Consider the following 15,695-nt stretch of genomic DNA (forward strand, 5'->3'; position numbering starts at 1 on the left):
GGTCAGTTGATAAATCCGATGCCGTCGAAATGTGTAGCTATGACATAACCTTCCACCACTGAGAGTTAAGTCGCCTGGTGAAAACACGGTAAATGATCGTTTCGATTCACAGCACATCTTGTGATCGAGGAAGCAGATACGCCGTCCTCTGGGGGTGCTATTGTGAGCGGATGAGTGGTGGCGCAACGGCTTTCGCGTGTCGACATCTGTGCGGGCGAGATCCTGCGATAGCGCGCGGGCAGGCAGCCAGCCAGTGGAGGTTTCGTCACCTGCGCCCGGGGCCCTGCTGGGAGCGCGTCACTCTGGCTGTAATTGCGGTGTTTATGCGACTGGCCCCTCCGACCGTCCGTCTCATTTTTTACTGCACAGCCTCCGTCGCAGCCGTCGCTAATAGGCCCCGCTGGGAGCGCCGCGGATGGAAAGGTCAGTCGCGTAGAAAACGTGTTATGGATATTCCATTAGCCGTAATGCGGGCCTGGACGCGCTCGTTATTTGCCGGCGCCGAATTATGTCCCCCTGGCGGAACGCCTCGCCGCGGATTATAGTTTTTAAGCGCCGGTAGTTTGGGCTGGACCGCGTGTCTCGCTGATCGCCGGGTGGAGACGCCTTGAGAAATACTGATTTTTCCTAACGACTGGTATCAGTCAGCGCTTTGAAAGCCTCGTAATGGACCGGCGACGTATCGACGTTTTCCGAGGCCACTTTGTTGCTTAGACGTTAGCCGAATCGACTTCTCGTGTCTCTTTCACCTAACACTGCGGTTGGCGAAACGGCCACTTTAGGTTCGTAAGTCAAGTACATGTTGTCATTTGCGACTGTCACATTTGAAAGATGGGCTTTTTACAGTGGAGAAGGAAACGATGTTGTTGGAAAATGAGAAAGAAATGAACGACGAAACAGAACTGAAACAAGAAGTAATTTATTATTCTGGTTGTGGCATTTAGTCAGGAGACTGGTTTGATGAAGTTCTCCACCCCAGTCTATCTTGCGCAAGTCTCCTCAACTTCGCAGAACTACTATAACGTACATCCACTAAACCTGCTTACTACATTCAAACGTCTCTCACCATTTACAATATTACCACACTGGCGTCACTTTAGGGGCTGCTGCTTTATGAAACTAACTATTCCTCCACGATTCAGGAGGTGTCCTATGAACCCACCCCTTGATTTAGTCGAATTGTGCCATAAAATTTTTCTCCCTGTTTCTGCTCAGTACTTCTTTATTTGTTGTGCAATCTACTCGTTTCGTTTTCAGAATTCTTCTGTTGTGCCACTTCTTAAATATTTCTGCTCACTTCTCGTCGATGCTCTATATCGTGCATGTTTCACTTCCATATGTACAGCTACAAACCTGACAACTACTTTAAGATGTAGTCTTCTTCAAAAATTTCAATAAATCTATTTCTTTTTTGCCTATAATTTTCTCTGAGAGGTCTACTTTACTGTAGCGTTCATCCCAAGATCGCCAAAAGCCCCGTTATCGAGTTACAAGGCTATTTGTGAAAATGTGTCTCCGAAAACCATTCACAGAGGGAACAAAATACTCTACATGTAATTTCAACGGCGACCTAACAGCCATTAAGGAACTAACGAACGTGCTCGAACTTGAGATCCGACGAACCTGTCACAACTTCTGCACAAAAACAGACGAGAAGAATACTGAGCGAGCAGAGCAGCGGATGTCAAAAGCTGCCAAAGAGACCCGCAGGGCAACCATAGCCACGAAATAGATGGAGGAGGAACTCTTTCCGAAAGAGAAGGATTGCTGTATGGTTCAGTAATCGGTAACTAGAGGTATGTTATACCGCAGTCTCTGTAACAAAGTATGATTAAATAAATGGTCTCTATCATGGAAACCATACATTTCCGGACGTAAGTTCATTAGACATTTCGTGTTTCATTTCCTCTCGTCGATCAATCCCTAGAGTTAGTTCACGGTGGAAAAATCACCTGTGTATTGGAAACGAGATGGCTTCGGGAATTCCCGCCGATGACTAATGTTCTGGCTGCAAGGGACCCTTGCACCTGGTACAGCTTCCAATGTCTGCACAAAAATGAGTTCTTAATGACAAAAGTGTAAGCAATATAACTAAATCATTAGATTTAGCAATACTTTTTTTATTGTAGTTAAATGAAGTCACGAAAATTGCCTACATTTCATGCGTTGTGAGAGAGCTACCCTCTTAAGAAAATACGTTTCAATTATTGTATCTACATTTGACTCATGATCCACCCCAGCTTCTCACGAGCGATTTTGTTTACAGGCCACTGTGTATAGTTATTAAAATTCAGAAAATAATTTAGATAACTGAGTATAATGTGCGGTATAGTACAGATATCGCACTGCCGCACCAAAGCTGGCAACGCCAACGGACACCACAGACTTCATTGGGGGCTCGCTGCAATCCGCAGCGACATGTGGGAGGATCACCAGAAGACCACGCCCCCTCTCAGCAACAGCAGTGCTTTCATGTCGAGCTCAGTATAATGTCGAACTAGCAAGAGCTCTGTTCCAGTTCGAGACCTCAGCTACAGCAGTCAATACCATCGGGTAGGACAGTGACAGTAAAAGTTTCAGATAGAAAAATATTTATGTTGTACCACAAGAGAACAGTTAATTTTTGTCAAACTGACTCTACTTTTTAGATTTTCAGAAGGCTTTCGACACAGTTGCTCACAAGCGTCTCATAACCAAACTGTGTGCCTACGGAATATCGCCTCAGTTGCGAGATTTCCTGTCAGAAAAGTCACAGTTCGTAGTAATAGACGGTAAGTCATCGAGTAAAACAGAAGTAATATCCGGCGTTCCCTAAGGAACTGTTATAGGCCCTCTATTGTTCCTGATCTATATTAACGACATAGGAGACAATCTGAGTTGCCCTCTTAGATTATTTGCAGATGATACTGTCATTCACCGTCTTGTGAAATCATCAGATGTTCAAAATGAATTGCAAAATGATTTAGATAAGATATCTGTGTGGTGCCAAAAGTGGAAATTGACTAGGAATAAAGTAAAATGTGAAGTTATTCACATGAGTACTTAGAAATCCGTTAAATTTCGATTACGCGATAAGTCACACAAATTTGAAGGCTGTTAATTCAACTAAGCACTTAGGGATTACGAATAACCTAAAGTGGAACCATCACGTAGATAATATTGTGGGTAGAGCAAACCAAAGACTGCGATTCATTTGCAGAACACTTAGGAGCTGCAACAGATCTAAAGAGACTACTTACTTGTCCGCCCTATTTTGGAGTATCGCTGTGCGGTGTGGGATCCGTATCAGGTGAGACTGACGGATGATATTGAAACATTTCAAAGGGCGGCTCGTTTTGTATTATCGCGAAATATGGGAGATAGTGCCTCAGATATGGGGCAATCATTAAAACAAAGGCGTTCTTCGTTACGACGGGCTCTTTTCATGAAATTTCAATCACCAGTTTTCTCCTCCGATTGCGAAAGCATTCTGTTGGCACCCACCTACATAGGGAGAATTGAACTTCACGATAAAATAAGAGAAATCAGGGCTCACACAGAAAAATTTAAGCGCTCGTTTTTCACGCGCGGCGATCTAGAGTGGATCGGTAAACAGACAGTTTAAAACTGGTTCATTGAACCCTCTGCCAGACACTTAACTGTGAATAGCACGGTAATCACGTAGATGTAGATGTAGTGTATCAAGTGATGCTTTGCTAGTCCAGGACAGTTGTAAATTGTCCAGTACTCCAGAGGCACAGAAGTGTTGCAAAGTTAAGTATATCTTTTATTAGTTATGTCACAAAGTGAAGTAATATTTCTTGTGTCCTAGTATAAAGAGCCATCTCCCAGAGCAGTCACAGAGCCCACGGTAGTGGCTAGACGAAAGGAGTATTTCCTAGTGGCAACAACATCACTTTCATATGGACCAAAGAGCTAAGAAAACTGGCACACCAAATAAATCGTGTAGGGCCCCCACGAGTACGCAGAAGTGCCCCAAAACGACGTGGTATGGACTCATCTAACGTCTGAAGTAGTCTTGGAGGGAACTGACAACACGAATCCTACGGTCATGTCCATAAATCCGTAAGAATAAGAGTGGGTGGAGATCTCTTCTGAACAGCATGTTGCAAGGAATCCCAGATATGCTGAATAATGTTCATGTCTGGGGAGTTTGGTAGCCAGCGAAAATCTTTAAAGTTAAAAAAGTGCTTCTGGAGTGTCTCTGCAGAAATTCTGGGCGTTTAGGGTGTCGCATTGACCTCTGGAATTGCCCACGTCCGTCGAAATGCACAATGAACATAGATGGAGGCTGGTGATGGGACGGGATGCTTACCTAAGCGTCACCTGGAAGTGTCGTATCTAGGCGTATCAGGAGTCCCACATCACTCCAAGTGCACATGCCCCTCACCATTGCAGAGCCTCCACCAGTTTGAACAGTCCCCTGCTGACATCGAGAGTCCATGGATTGATAAGTTTTTCTCCATACCCGTACACGTCCATCCGCTTCCATCCGCACGATATGAATTGAAAAGATACTCGTCCGACCGGGAAACATGTTTCCAATGATCAACAGTCCAATGTCGGTGTTGACGGGCCCAAGGGAGCCGTAAGGCTTTGTGTCGTGCAGTCATCAAAGGTACACGAGTGGACCTTCGGCTCCGAAAGCCCATATCGTTGAAGTTTCGTTGAATAGTTCACATGCTGACACTTGTTGATGGCCAAGCATTGAAACCCGCAGCAATTCTGTTCAGTCTACGTTCGTCCCGTTCTTGAGGCATCTTTTTCCAGCCGCCTCGATGTCGGAGATTTGATGTTCTACCGGCTATCTAATATTCAAGGTATACGCGTGAAATAGTCGTACGGGAAAATCCCCACTTCATCGCTACCTCGGAGACGCTGTGCCCCATCGCTAGTGCGCCGGCTAAAACACCACGTTCAGACTCACATAAATCTTGATAACCTGCCATTGCAGCAGCACTAAGCGATCTAAGAACTGCGCCAGACACTTGTTATCTTACATAGGGGTTGCCGACTTCGAAGTTCTACCTGTTTACATACCTCCGTATTTGGATATGAACGCCTATACCACTTTCTTTGACGATTCAGTGTAATTTAAACGATTTAAATATCGCACTTTCGGAAATTTCTCACGAGGCCCGTTTGTTATCCGTTCATAATTAATTGGCGTGGCGATGACGGGAGTGGTGAGCTACTGTGACAGCAGTGTTTGTGCAGCACGAGCTACGGCCATTTTCTGACCACAGAACTGCAGCCGCGGCCTAGTGCGAGGCACATTTTCTATGTGAATTTTTCTCGCATTTCTCTTCACACCCCTTAGATATTAACCCTATAATAAAAAAATGTTCCTGTCAGGTTAATATCTGATTCGTGCTGCACTGCAGGTCGTTAATGCAGTCAGCAGTGGCTCGCGCCAAACTCGTGTTAGCTGTAACTCACACCGATGTGGCACTGCAGGCGGGCGACCTTACACCGATCGCCAGGGTTCACAAATCTTCTTCATACACCAATATATTACTGACAACAGTATCAAAATCCCTACACTAGTTTCTGTGATTATCCTGAATGGTGCGTGGAAGGTCATACCGAAATATCTGGGATTTCAAATGACTCCAAAGGAAGAAATGACACGCTAGCAGGTCAGGAGATCTTGACGGCCTCAAAATGTCCTCGTTCTTGGAGATGTGATAATGGAATGCCGCGAGGTATGGCATGTGGCCCCGTCTTGTTGGAAGAGCGTGCTCGCATTTACAGTGAGATCAGCACTAGGAAATGGTTCAATATGTGATCATAATTTTCTGCGTTCACAGTAACAGCATTGTTTAGATCGTCTCCAAGAATAGAGGGTCCCATAATTCCAAACGATGACGCACCGCACCACACTATCACTTTCTGACTGTGAAGTGGCGTTTCATGAGATATTTCAGGATTTTTACGTGACTAGTAGGTAAAATTTCTCTTCTCAACGAAGACTGACCTATAAAAACTGGTCTCATCGCTAATGATCAGATAGCTGCACAGGCCTGGGTTTGTCGTTTACAAGTTCCAATTCTAGACAAAACTGTAGTCTGTTTGGGAGGTTGTCCGCATTCAGATTTTGATTTATCTGAATTTTGTGTGACGGTATTGAAGTTTCTTGTGCAACATTTGCCTTTAATGTAAAACTGCAGCACATGCCTGCGTGCTGAATTCCTGCGACTTTGTGGTGTAGGCTTCTTCCACTCTTCCTATGCTCTCTGGAGTGGACACGCATTTTGCACTTCCACTCCTCTTCCACACTGCATCATCTGCTTCCTCAAAGTTCTGAATCTAAACATTGATAGTATGTTCTGATGGGACTGGAATATGACTCATGAGATTGTAAGATGCATGAAGTACACGCTGAAATCCACATAGCTGTCACTACTTATGTAAAGCGGCTTCACGGCAATAACCCATTGTTTACTGTTCTACGGCGTCATTTTGACTCAACATCAATATCAGGGTCAGTGGCAAAAGTCTGTTGTCCCCTTTTTTTTTATTTCTAACAGAATGTGCTACTTCCATTGTCGACAGTAGTTCGTTTCACCGCTGTACGTGTTACTTATAACGGATAACAGAAGATGCATCTCCCACTCCTCGACTCTCTCTGTCAATTTCCTCTAACCCCTCGCTCTGTCCATCCCCCATCTGCCCATCCCATCGGTTTCCAGCTATGCTGATTGACATGTACAGCCCGTGGAAAACAGTTCAATAAAGCAGGGCCAATCTTACTCCCATAACACACATGTCATTCAGAGTGGGCTACAAATCATGGACTTGAAAATTCATTTATTTACTCCTGATATACAGGCCGCCATGTAGGCTGATAAAGCAAGCTACTACTACTCTAATACATCACGTCTATCATGCAGGCCAACAGACATGTCGCAACCCGGTAAACCGTTCCTTGTCCCTGAGACGTAGGATGACCTGGAAAGGAGGTTTATTTCGTAGGCCGACGTAGTTCCCACACAATATGCCTGTCGTGCAGGGGAGCCTATACACTAGGGGATGGAAAAGCACGTTCTTGCTTGTATCTCCAGTCCTATTGGAGCCAGGAGGTTATAAAACCTACAGTGGTGATCCTCATGAGGTCTGCTGTTTCTTTGTCAAATATCGTTGAAGTCAATCCAAGAGTTTGTGGGAAGACAAATATTCTGCCCTCTCACTCTCTCTTTCTTTCTCTCCCTCTCTCCCTCCACCCTCCTCTTCCCCCCCCCCCAGTCTCTCTATTATATATATATATATATATATATATATATATATATATATATATATATATATATATATATATATATATACCGGGAAGGCCGACAGATGGCGCTTCATCTGATCAGAATAGCAATAATTAGCATAACAAAGTAAGACAAAGCAAAGATGATGTTCTTTACAGAAAATGCTCAATATGTCCATCATTCCTCAACAATAGCTGAAGTCTAGGAATAACGTTGTAAACAGCACTGTAAGGCATGTCCGGAGTTATGGTGAGACATTGGCCTCGGATGTTGTCTTTCAGCATCCCTAGAGATGTCGGTCGATCACGATACACTTGCGACTTCAATAACCCCAAAGCCAATAATCGCAAGGACTGAGGTCTGGGGACCTGGAGGCGAAGCATGACGAAAGTGGCGGCTGAGCACACGACCATCACCAAACGAGATCTTTCACGCATCTAGCAATACTTTTTTTTGTTCTAATAAAACCCCATGTCATTCCAAGCATGTCTGTCAATTTTTACCTCCCTACGTACATTATGCAGTGGTTTATTAAGTTTTCATACTTATACTGACTTTTTGATCACCCAGTATAAATATATATGTTTTTCACTGCTAGCCAGAGGAACAATTTCATCAACATAAAATATTAATTGTGCTTCCACTTCAAAGGTTAAACAATGCATTTTCCTCTGCGTTAAACGTTTTATTAAACTCAATACACCACTAAATATTTTTTCAGCTACTCAGTTTCTCTGTGTCCAACCGATGAATTCCTGTGCATTAATACGCAAAATATAGCGGAACAATGTGTCAAAAGTAACAGGCGCCAATATTTCAAATTTACAGGCAGATATTGTAAATTTTCGCCCTGTTGTGAAAGTCTGCATGGAGTACTCTGATTCTAATCTTTAATTAAGTATCCTGAATTGGTCCAAAGCATCAGATACAAGTAAATCATCACCCATCTAAACAACGCTAAATGAATTCATGTGGCTGTAAATTTAGATAACTATCTCATTCAAGTTTATTACACATGTACATAATTAAATGTATAATAAACAGGTGGCTGGACGATCATTGAAGTAATAACCGTATGCCATGGAACTGAGAATAGGAGATCTGGAATGCGAGTCAGATGAATGCGTATCTGGACTAAACATTTAGACTCGCGTGTGATCGTACACTGATTGTCGAGGGCTACTGCTTAGAGATTTAAAAGTCTACAGAAAGATACTTGTGTGCTTCTGTTGCCTGGACAGAAATCATGTAGTACCTCTGACTGGAAGCAAGACTTCATAGTGAAGCCTGAAATTACTGCATGTTGTTACAAACGGTTGATCTTTCCCCACTGTTTGGTGCGCTGTTGCGGCTGGGTCTCACCATACTCATACTCTGCATGTGAAGGCTGACGTGGCTACAAAATTGGTTCTTGGCCTTTTACTAACAACTCCTCTCTGTATGTATCCAGGTTCACCTCAGACAGTTGAGAGCCTCTCTTCCCGGGCCAGCACGGAGAAGTCGTCTAGGAGTGGAGTCTGCTTGTCAAGATGCCTGCCAAAGGGAGTATGCCGCTGAAGTCTCCAGACTAAGAAGAAGAAGAAATAGTGACTTCCTGTGGAGTTCTTCCGACTAGTAAAACATAGAGCTCTGCGATTTTCAGCATCATGTAACTTGTGACTGGCTGAATAAAAATCTTGAGAGTGCAGACCAGCAAGAGGTTACCTAACAAGACGCTTCTCTTTCTCCTTTGGCCACATTTCAGGTCGTTAACCAGTAAATAAACTTTTTAATATTGGTGCTACAAAATGTATCCAATTTTTCCCCCTCTCTTCTTATTGCCATGCACTGTATAATTTATAATGACCTCTGGAAGCGCAGCCACACTGCTTGCTATCATCTTACAAATCAATTACGTGAACCGGTGATAACCGTTTTTACAGTTATTTAACTGTTTGGTTTTGCGACACCTGGGGGAAGTGTCAGCATCACAATATCTGGAATGGGACCTTAAACCTTTGTTCCCGTTCCACCTTCTAATATTACATTAACAGCCCATGTTGTTCAGCGAATTTTTACTGCCTGCTGTTTCTTTCCGCAATGGTAGTTCATCTGGGAGTTTCCATTTAAGTGGCATGCATCCCGTGACCACACTGTTTGTTAAAAAGTATCTGTTGTCCCCGCACATCCTGGAGAGGCAATATATTTTGCATGACTTTGCACACTTGGCACCTGGGCAGCCTCTTTCCAATGCACAGCCCTACGTTATTCTAATAAAATTATGGTGGGTCCCTTGGCATGGGGCGAGCGGCTATTCTGCGATTGGAGCTGGGGGTCTAACTCCCTGCAGTTTACGGCCCCACCACGCTTCCCGCGTTCCTCACAGATTTCAACTTGCTTCCACACTGGCTTCTCATTTAGATGTAAGCGTACTATAATATAGGTAATAGTAATCTAAATAGTTATGTATTGGCAATTTACATAACATTATCTGGTGGGGATCAATTTCTTCTGACTAGATTTGACTCTTCCTGACGGGTTGTCATAATTTATGGATGAGTGTGTAGAATATAGTCTCGTAGGAGTGTCACTGATAAAATTCTCCAGAGGTGGCCGTAGGATTCAGCTGCTTCCCACGAGGTAAGTAATATAGCAGACAGTCACTAGTGTGCAAGTTTCATGAGAGAGTAGCCAGGCGTGTGAGATAGTGATTGCGTGGCTTAACGCGAGTGAGGTGGGAGTAGGTGAATAACTGTCGTTTTATAGATTTTCTTCTCATTGGGTGCAAGAAGTTTAACGATTTTATCCAAATTTGTTTGTTTTAATGAATGTAACAGCCTTGCCGCAGTGGTTATACCGGTTCCCATCGGATCACCGAAGTTAACTGCAGTCGTTGGCTATCACTTGGATAGGTCAACGTACACATCTGCCGAGCGCTGTGGGCAAGCGGGCTGTACTCTGCCCTTGTGAGACCAACTGAAGAGCTAATTGATTGAGAAGTAACGGCGTCGATCACGAAGACTGACAACTGCTGGGAGAGCAGTGTGCTAACAACATGGACCTCCGTATTCGGTGAGGCCTAAGGGCTAAGGATGACACGGCGACCGATCGGTACCGTTGGGCATTCAAGGTCTGTTCGAACGGAGTTTGTTTGTTTGTAATGACGCTGATAACCTCACTGTTGATCACCAATTAGCTCCAAATACACACATACAAAACGCACACACACACGAGAGAGTGAATCTCTCTTTCAGTATATTGAAGTAAAAATAAATTTTTGAAATGTTTTTTCTATAGCTTTCATGTTTAGGAAATTTATTTTAACTATTATACGAACAACTGCAGTACCATTTCGCATAGGCTTTAATGCATATTTCTTCGTGGGGATGGGGCTATTTAGGTTTCATCTTAACGTGATGTGATGCTTTCTTTTGTAACAGTGCAAGTTACCTTTATTAAGATGGCCTACATTCAACTATTTTATGGGGTACCGAGGAGGGTAATGGTACGGCAGAGAATAGACAGTTGCTACAGGAGACCATGGAAGCTGTTTCTGGCAAAATTTCAAATTTCAGGACATTGGAGACGGGAGTGACGAGAGAATCTGGCATTTGCCACTCGTCACTGCAGGGATTTTATCAAAAAACGAGCGTACACGAGATTCTAACAGGAATTTGCATTCCACATAATGGTGTATTAGTGTCGAGAAGGAGAAGAACCTTTCAGACCACGTTAGACGACCTGCCCATCTGTATTATGGATTTTCCACGAGGGATGTTAGATAGTTCAGTGAGCTGCATACTACCGACCTAAGTACGTTGAGGTATGTTACCAAAAGAAAATTTCTGGAGTGGATTCGCTGAATGCCTTTCTGAAACGGTAGTTCATTATCAGTTTATCGTTCAGAAGCAACTAAGTTCGACGGAGCAGTGAATCTTAATAAGCAAAATATGCATCCCTTTTAAGAATGTTTCGAAAGTATTGAAGCACCATAAATGCCAGTCCCAGGAGGTCTTTAATACTGAATGTTCCCACATTGTATTATGGACACTTGTAAAATCAACAGATCAAGAGAGGAATGAGTACAGTGCATAACATCTCCGAAGTGGTTTCATATTAGATCCACAAATGGAGGAAAACTTCACGAATTCCCAGTTTTTTTCCTTGTTAGAATTTACGTTTCCTATTTTTTCTCCTACAAATTTTACAATATTGTTTTTTACTCTTTAATGTTATAATATTCGTATGATTACTTTTAGCTTGATGAACCTCGCGTACGCGCATATCGATTCTGGCCGCTCGTTGAACAATCTTGGTTTCGTTTCCTGGCGAAGGCTTCCTTTGCATCCTACGAGGGGACAACCTTGTGACTCTTTAAGGCATTTCATCGCACATGCTGCTCCGTGTGGGCTCCAGCCTCGATGACTGTTGTGGATACTAACAGCTGTCGTTCGACGAGGATGGAGACGAGTCGTCGTGTTGTTGTTGATCGCATACCGTGAAGAGTATTGAGTATTGAGAGCTGTCTTAAGAACCATTGATTCCCTCTACCTTGCGTCTCAGGTTGCGTCTTCTGTGTTGGCGCAATTCCCATTTCTGCTGCTTAGTTTACGGATATGGTTCAACAGCTCTCCATATTTCACCAAGGTGTAGTGCAGAAACAAATGTTGGGCACATTATTTTTCCATGTGATGAACGGTGGATACCATTTACGAAAACCCCTGTTCTTTTGCAGTGTCCTTTTCATTGAAATTCGTTTTCGGTTCCTGCCTGTAGCTTTTTGTAGTTTTCGCTAATGGCTAAATGCCTTTGTTTTTAATGTGGGTTATCGTACGCGGTAATCGGAAAATCACCGCGTTATTTTTTTAAGACAGGACTTACATTCTGAAAAGTTTCCTGGCTAAGTGCAGAGATTGATTCTTTAAAATTCAATGTGTCTCATTTTGGATTCTACGGTGTTCAAACTTTCGTAAAATCTTTACTATTTGAAGTACCTGTGCGTCGGATCTCTAAACTGAAAGTGCGTTTTACTCTGCTTGTTTAGATGCTCAAACGGTTTGAATCATTTGTATCTTCAACAGTCCGCAGCTCGTGGTCGTGCGGTAGCGTTCTCGCTTCCCGCGCCCGGGTTCCCGGTTTCGATTCCCGGCGGGGTCAGGGAGTTTCTCTGCCTCGTGATGACTGGGTGTTGTGTGATGTCCATAGGTTAGTTAGGTTTAAGTAGTTCTAAGTCCTAGAGGACTGATGACCATAGATGTTAAGTCCCATAGTGCTCAGAGCCATGTGAACCATTTTATCTTCAAGAGTCTGCTTGCATTATACCTCTTGCGAGGTTGACGAGCACAGTCATTCTTGTTTTAATGTTGTTATGCCAAGGTCAAACAACTGTGCACGATGTATAATTTATTTCTGTAAAATAATTTTAATGTGCATTCTGTGTATATTTTAGAGTCTGAGCTGAAATAGGCAAATGTGTGATGCGTGAGTTGAACTGAACCCAGCCACCTTACGTTGGTCAGTGCATTCATTTTCAGCTACTTCCCATTCTGATTCGAAACTGTTGAACAATGCATTCATTTTCAGCTCCTTCTCATTCTGATTCGAAACTGTTGAACAATGCATATGTCTTCAGCTCTTCTGTGAATTATCAGTTATTCATTTTCATACTGATTACGCAATTTAAAAGAGTGCTTGAGATGAATGTTTTTCGATTTTAAAATGTTTTTAAATGTCTTTCAGATACTGGTTAATTAAAAATATTATTCTAAATAATTGCGAACAGTCATTTGTGTGTCAGTGGGGTCATTGATTGTTGGTGAGATATAAGACGTGCTAAAAATTAAAAATAGTTAAGTTCTAAAAGGTTTATGTTTGGTACACCCAGCACTTTACCACTTCCAGATCGAGGCTCTCTACCAGTTCACTTCAAAAATAAGTTCCAAGTTACAATTCAATATTAATTTTTAATTTATATTGTCTTAAAAATTATAACAGATAGCAAATAATCATTAGGGCACTTACTACAGGAAAAATCAATGTCATGATATATTTTGCAGAAGATATTACCAAAAGTATCTACACCAAATGAATATGTGGGGAAGTGGTGGTTTACTCGGGTTGGGGTGACATCGGGAACCTATGTGTTTCTCTTTACTAGTTAAAAACATTGTAGTTCCGCAGTCATCCCACGAAGATAGCCGGCAACAGATTCGCCACGAAGCGTGATAGTGTCAGACACGTTGGTGTTGAGCAAAATAATTTATTAGATTTTCATGGTTGTGTACCTTACTTCGTGATATTTTGTGTTCAGCAAGAAACTTATACCGTGATATTACAAGATGGAGCTAGTAATACAATGCATAATGCTTTTAACAAGCTTTATGTACATGTGCCATTTAGATGATTCCTCACTTTCTTTCTTACGCAGAAGTAATTTTACAGATAAGGTACAGTTGGGGTAAAACCGGGTAGATGCAATACTGTAAATCCGGAACTAACTGATATTTCCGCATAACTTCGTTACATATAATTTATATGTGTGATGTAAGAACTGTACGCTTTTAACACTACACTTCTTGTATGCCTGTGTTTTAATAACTAAAATTTAGTAATTACATGTAGACGTTACAGTTATCTTGTACCTGTATTTGAGTATTTTTGCAACTAATAACTTGATTGATTATCCCGTACTGAAGAGCTGTGTTTTCGTTTGAGACGGGACCATTAAGCCCATTATACGGTCAGGCAATCAAGACATGACTTAACAGCCTTACAAGAAGAGTGACAACTCAGTACCAAATAGCTCAGTTGTTCAGACTTACATATACTAGAACACTAACAATGCAAAGTTACTTATATGGATTTAAAAATGCAAATGCGTTTAACGAATAGGAATTTCCACCATAGAATACAACAAAAAGAATAATGCCAGATTCATAGAACACAAGAGTCAGTTAGCCCTTCTTCTCCATATCCTGGTCCTTTGACTGATGTGCACACACAGTCTTCATTTTCTGTTTCACCAGAAAGTATAAAGCCAGCTATTTATTACGAGAAGCTATCATCAACCATATCAAGAGGGAAAAAAATAAAAAAATCAGCCTATGGTACCGTTGGCTGGGAGGCCCCATACAGGGCAGTTCGGCCGCGAAGTGCAGGTCTTGTTTCATTCGACGCCACAGTGGGCGAAGTGCGCGCCGGTGATGAAGATGAAATAAAGTTGAGGACAACACAACACCCAGTCCTTGATTGGAGAAAATCTCCAACCCTGGCGGGAATGCCCGCTTGATTGGGAAGCGAGCACGTTATCACCCAGCGAAGCAGGCGGACTGAAGAGGAAAATGCGCTATGACTACAGAATCCGCCTACAAAAGCGAGCTAAGTGAAACAAAAGCATCATCCTGGCAAGTTAAAAAAAGGGCACCCAGTGATCACTTCGGTGCAGATTTACACTACACTCGAACTCTTACGGCAATCGGCGAAATGCTGCGAGTAATGGGGATGAGGGGAAAGGGCGGCTACTGCAGTAGTGTGTCCATAAGATGAGAATTTGTGTCCGACGGGTAGCGTGGTAGGACAATGTGAGTGTAGTGACCACTGTGTCCGGATGGTGCTGTAGTCAGCATATCTGCCAAGTAAGCGGGAAACCCAGGTACGGACTCCGGTCTAGCACAAATTTTAAACTTTTCTCATTGATTTATATTGATGTCCACTGGCAGCCAGTGTCATTAATTCCTACGTGTCTTGATACACAGTTGGTGCACTATCAAAATGGTCTGTTCTTCTCGACATATTTGAAAGAACAGACCCTCAAACATAATCATATATCACACAGCGCGCAGCTCTGTTAAATACAATTTAAACCATGAAAAATAAGTCCTCATAGTTCATATATGCTGTTCATGCCTTGTTTATTATTCACTGTGTAAGATGGCAAGAACTATGCCCCTTACATGCAGTCATTAAAGATCACCGAACTTACCTTGAGCGAACAGTAGGGCTGAACAAAAATGACTGACAGTTCACACTGCATCTTGTAGAGGGTATAATATGGACGTATTGGAATAATTAATGTTGGGCGATGGTTTTAAAGTAATTCACGCGACATGAAAACTTTGTGGAAATGCATCGATTTACTGGAGGCTGGTTTATCCCAGGGATGTATTCAGAGTTGACCATGCCGGGTGGCAGCGCGCAGCTGGGGAGCGGCAAAGGGAAGCGACAGCAGGCAGCTAAGGGTGACCCAAACTCTGAAAAAGCTGTAATGGGGCGGAACCTCCAGCTGCCTTAAGATGAGTGACAGTGAGGGGGTGGTTGACTCCATGCTGGTATACCAGGAAGCAGACAGAGAACTTGTACGCCTGTTGATAAATGTCCGTCGTCCCGTTTTGAATGAAACATGCAAGAAAGCCACACAAAGCTACAGTGGAGAAGTCAACAGAGGCTGAAATATGCGTGTTC

Source organism: Schistocerca gregaria, chromosome 4 (assembly GCF_023897955.1).
Source record: "Schistocerca gregaria isolate iqSchGreg1 chromosome 4, iqSchGreg1.2, whole genome shotgun sequence".
Taxonomy (NCBI): domain Eukaryota; kingdom Metazoa; phylum Arthropoda; class Insecta; order Orthoptera; family Acrididae; genus Schistocerca; species Schistocerca gregaria.